Genomic DNA, 6000 nt, shown 5'->3' with positions numbered 1-6000 from the left:
CCTCCCTCGTGCAGATCCCTCAAGGCCTTCGCTTGGTGAACCTGCAGCAACGCCATTGCGTGCAGGGCTGAAGCCGCCTCTCCACATGCCTGATGGGCAGCGCCCGTTAAACCGGACGACTGTCTGCAAGCACGAGAGGGGAGGGTTGGGCGGTCCTTCCAGGAGGGAGCGGTGGCCGGACACAGTTGCATCGCGACCGCACGCTCCACGGGGGGATCCCTGTATAACCCTTAGCGGCTCCGCTGGTGAGGGAGGTGAGGGGGGAGGGCTGAAACGGCCGTAATCTGGTAGAAAACGGCGACTTCCAGGTTCTAGTCAGCTCCTCGTGCACCTCGGGGAAGAATGGTACCGGCGGAAAGGGTTATGAAACCCGGGCAGCTCCAAAGAACCAATCATCCAGGCGGGACGGCTCGGGCTGAGGGGGGTTAACCCAGTCTAACCCTACGGTCTCCGCCGCTCGAGCGAGAACGGCCACCATCTCTGGATCGAACTCCGGCGTCCCAACCCGACCAGAGGGAGGAAGGGCGTCGGGGTCCACGTCAGGGGGAGGAGGCCCACCCTCGGATGCTGCGGCTTCTGTGGATTCGGAGGGTGGCACAACAGACTCTAGAGACATCGTACGACGCTGAAGTCTCCATTGGCACATCAACCGGCTGTGGATGAGGAGGCTGAGAGCAGGAGGACGAATCCCCCGACCGGCTCAGCACAGTGATGCGGAGGTCGTCCTTTGAGAGCTTCGCAGCCGCTCCGTGGCGGCGCTCAGCACTCGCATGACGAGGGTTGCATTTTTCCCGGAGGAAAGACAACCGTCTCCGCAAATCCACAAGGGACATATTCTCGCAATGAGAACACTTACCCCCAGCAAACGCCGCCTCTGCGTGCTCGATGCCCAAGCACGAAAGACAACGCTCGTGACCGTCCTTCGGACCCATGTACTTGCCGCACCCAAGATCGCACGGACGAAAAGCCATCTTGAAAAGGACGCTGATCTCCGGATATACTAGAGAGTGGCTGCCTTTAACAAGGCACAAAGCTCTCTCGTATCACTCTTTTAGGGAAATTCACTCAGATGCTCAGTTGATGATGCGCACAGGGAAGGGCAACGCACACACTAAACTCAAAACAAACAAACAGATGTAGAGCCGTGGAATAAGTGAAGCGTCCGCTGTGGTACTGCCAGTCCAACCAACTTCAGCAATCAAATCCCAACAGAGTAAAGTAGCTTCTCAGTAGCAGATACTGCCGGCTTTCGAAGCGATAAAAAGCTAATTTCCCTATTTGCACCTGCTGCTTATATACGCACCTGGCGGGGCGGCGCCAGCATTATGCAAATATCTCAATGCCAAGTTCATTGGCGTTTTAGTAGTATTCGAAGCAGATTGGTCTCTCTAAGCGAGTTCCCAATTCGTCGGTCACGACGTGACGTCGTAGTGACCGACTGAAAGGGAACACTGTTTTAACAAGAGATTGACTTTGTTAAATTGCTTTAGCTACAATCTCTAGTACGGTCGAGTTTGTGTTCAGTACCCACACAATGGCCGGTGTGGACTGATATGAAAATCGAAGGAATGAGTTCAATGTAAACATGAGTAAATTGAATGATCAAACGTTTATCCAAATTCCATAATTACATCAATTTGATTCAGATTACAATATGTCTTTATCTTCTTGGAGTCAGATGAACCTGCCTAAATTGCGTAATGTTAAAACTTAATTGGTAAGCCCCGGAAAAGACCGAATGCGCGACGATCCTTCTGCCATGCCGTTTGGATTCCGCCGTTGGGCCAAACAAATGGAGATATTTTATTTTTCCCCTTACAGGTCATGACGTCAGTCGGACGTTCGGTCATGACGTCAGTCCGACGTTGGCTTCTGATGTCCGTCCGACGTGTTGGCTTCTGATGTCCGTCCGACGTGTTGGCTTCTGATGTCCGTCCGACGTGTTGGCTTCTGATGTCCGTCCGACGTGTTGGCTTCTGATGTCCGTCCGACGTGTTGGCTTCTGATGTCCGTCCGACGTGTTGGCTTCTGATGTCCGTCCGACGTGTTGGCTTCTGATGTCCGTCCGACGTGTTGGCTTCTGATGTCCGTCCGACGTGTTGGCTTCTGATGTCCGTCCGACGTGTTGGCTTCTGATGTCCGTCCGACGTGTTGGCTTCTGATGTCCGTCCGACGTGTTGGCTTCTGATGTCCGTCCGACGTGTTGGCTTCTGATGTCCGTCCGACGTGTTGGCTTCTGATGTCCGTCCGACGTTCCGACAATGGTTTCTGACGTCAATATGAGGTTGAGTCATGATGTCTGACTTTGACTCCTAATGTCAGTCTGAGGTTGGGTCATAACGACAGTCTGACGTTGGCTTATGACGGATTTTGACATCAGTCCGACGGTGTTTTCTGATGTCAGTCCCATGTTGGGTTTTGAAGATCTGAGTAATGCACACATACAGATAGACAAAGAATTACAGTGCTACCATTGGGGCCCGTCTTCATGGTTTTGCCTAGGGCTCCTCTTGCCAGCCTTGTATAAAGATCCCACTAAAACATAATTTTCTTTATAAAAATAATTTTGTTTTATAGAGAAAGGCTAAATATAAGGCAAAATGTAATGCTTTGAACACAGACTGTCCATGTTTAGGTTTGATTTAATCCAAAGAGGCCCTTAATTACAAAATGGATGACTAAAAGTGCCATCTGTGAAATAATTCATGTTTTCTAACGTTTCTTTCTATTTTAGGGACATCTTCCTCTTGAAGTCCAATGTAATGAAGAGGCACTCTAAGCTGTGAGTATTCACCCTGTGGCAACTTGCGCAAGTTTTAATGGGTTTACGTGGATGACTTTTCCAGAGGTTGGGAATTTCACACATGAATGGACCAGACCTCTGACATCAAACAGAAAGATTATCGAACACTGAGTTTCTTACCATGCTCTGAAGAAAACTAAGAACCAAAACATATAGGTTTATTCACTTTCTGAATTAGTAGGGAAAAGGTTCATGAGTTGTAGTGCTATAGCAACTTCATTAGTAAAATATTACTCTTGTAAAAGGCTCAAAAATTAAGTCAATATCCTAAAACCTTCCCTTCATGTATATGCGCACAGTCTTCCGTGCACTTAGAGGACTTTGCTGAAAAATCACAGTGGCACTAAATAGTTTCTGATAACAAACCGGTATTGTTGATGGCCTGATGCTGAGATAAAGTGGATTTGAAAGTATTTGATGAACGTATAATTCTCGCTGAGAGCATTCGGTCTATCGTTATCTAATTTTTGAGGGAGGTGGCGTTTAGCGGCTTTTGCATCTGAGCTCTTCAAGCAGAATCGAAACAGCTAGTTCCTCTTCTAAAGCGACCTTATAACATTTAAAATATCAGTCATATGGACATTTGACATTTGGATTATATTACATGGAAAAGATAGTCTTTATAAAAACCTTTTGTGTTCTAAAGGTGAAGAATGGGTTTGAAATAATATGAGGGTTATTAATAATGACAGTTTTATTTCTGGCTGAACTATGCCTTTATACTGTATGTTACATTTCTACCCACAGCTTTAATATTTGAATTATGATTTAAAGAAAGCTCAGAGCAATAAACTCAAATTTATTTTGTTCAAAAACTTGTTTTTATTTATTAGCGGTGCAGTAGTAATTTATGTACTGTCAGTTTTTCTGTCATTTTATCCTTGAGGCAAAAATGACATAACCAATCTTTAGATTAAAAGGAGCAGATAATCATAATCGGAGTAAGAGTCATTAACTCATAAATATATCTCCAAGTATCTTTTTTTTCATGCACTCACACTTCATCAAACCAGAGACCTGAAATACTGAATCTTCTTATCTTCATTCTCTCCTGCACTTAAATGTGTGCTTATAAACGCTCATTTTAGATTCAGAATGGATACTTGTACAAAGCAAAGCTCTCTCAACAGGACCCCACTTTTGACCAGTATCTATCATAATGACTGGTTTATTATCACAGCAGGCAAAGCCAGGGTTGGCTGGCACACTTTCAGATATCTCTAGTGGACCAAACCCAAACACATGAATACTTACTTAACTTACTTAAAGAAAACAGATTCAGTATCACTGATTTATGTTGTGTAGTACTGGTAGCTAAAACATGATAAATAATTATATTTATGTATTTCAAACAGTTTTTCATTCGGGGGGGGGGACTGTCTCATGTCATGATATTCAAGGCATGACTACCTGGCTCCAGATGTTCTTCATGCAAACTTCACTCCTAGTAATTCTTTATAGTCCTGTAAAAATGAGATACTCCTCTCATGTTGAAAGCATACCTTTGAACCAGGATTAACTGATTCAAGTGTTGGAGAGATTTATACATCAATGATAGTTTGTCATCCTTCCAGCAGCTTCAACATAGTTACCACTTTCCAGCCTTCCATTTTTTCCCAATATTTTCCCATTTTTATAATTTATTGAAAACATATGGTTCATTATAAACTGAAATCTCTGCATACAGACTTGGATACAATGGCAGATATAATGCCATGAGAAAAGGAAACAGTGTCTAAACAGTTTTAAGAAACAGTCAAACTGTCTTGGGAAGAGGTACGGGCACAGATTTATTGGAGGAGACATGGATCAATAGTTCAATAAATGCTCGTCTGGGCTTGAGACATTTGAAAGTTGTTCAAAGACTTTACTTTTCTCAAAGCAGGTTGTCAAATTTCTCTTCAGAGATATCACCTTTGTGTTCAAAATAGGGGACACTTCACAGCTCATCACATGTCATAAGATCAACACCTTTGGGAGTTTTCTCTTTCTAGAATTATAAAGCCAGATCCTATTATAGCATTGTTTGGTGTGGTGGCATCAGAAGCGAGGCTGGATAAGCATGAAACAAGCTGCATCCCTAAGCGTGTTACAGTACTTGAAAATGCTTGATTTTACAACGTTGGTCTGAGGTGGTACAAACTTTTGGTTTGTGGATTTTAAGATTTTACATTTGGAAAGGATTTGTTTTATCAAGGAAAAGAAAGAGCATGTGCTTATTTTTTAAGTTCATGGGTTAATCTGATGAATACATTGGTGCACAGTTGCTGGTAATATTCTTACGCTTTTATTTTATTTTATTGTCTTGTTTGTTTTGGTGTCTCATTTACAAAATAACTATTAAAGAAAAAATAAAGAAATAAGCCCTGCCATTATCAACCCCTAAATCAATAATAAATTAATCTTTTAAAACCAGAGATTTGATGTTTCATATTGCTGTAAATGAAAACAACGTGAGACAGAATGCATGTATTATTATGTAAAGTTCAAATTAAACACATCACAAACAGTTTTAGGGTGATGGAGGAAATATTATCTTAAAATTACATGAGTGCCTTACAAGTAATCAGTTAAAAAAATCAGTGCAGTCCTGTTTAAGGGAGAATTTTGGCTTCTGCTTTTGTGTCACATGTGTGACAAATTATTCAGTAGTACAAGATAAATGATTCAGCTATAAATAAGTTGCCATATCTGTCATGTACGGGTGAATGACTTATGATGATGATTAACAGTAGCCAAAGAAAATATTTTAAAAGCAGTTTAAAAATGGATTGAAGCATAAAATGAATTTTGTTGTTTCCCCTAAATTATCCTGACTAAAAGTCACAAAGAATGCCATAAACATTTACATTCATGCATATAGCAGCTGCATTTAATCTATACACAATGTTAACTAGTCTGTGTTATATCATATGTTATATTTTAATAAAATATGCATTGCCAACACAAACCCACTTAGAGGAACTCTTTGACCTTTAATTTAAAATGTATGCCCTCTTTTACAGACATGGTTAAGATATAGTTTTTTTAAGAAACATTAAGGACTACGGAGCAGCTAAAACTCTAAAAGGGTCTGTCAGGGTCACAGCACAGCAGTCTCTCAGTATGTGCAAGACTGTATCCACCATCCCTGAAGGATTCAAGAGCTACAGTAATGTGACATACAGTAAAATAGCTATGGTATGTTAGTCTAGTGT

This window comes from Paramisgurnus dabryanus, chromosome 22, assembly GCF_030506205.2.
Source record: "Paramisgurnus dabryanus chromosome 22, PD_genome_1.1, whole genome shotgun sequence".
In the NCBI taxonomy this organism is placed as follows: Eukaryota; Metazoa; Chordata; class Actinopteri; order Cypriniformes; family Cobitidae; genus Paramisgurnus; species Paramisgurnus dabryanus.
This window is presented reverse-complemented; position numbering follows the sequence as displayed.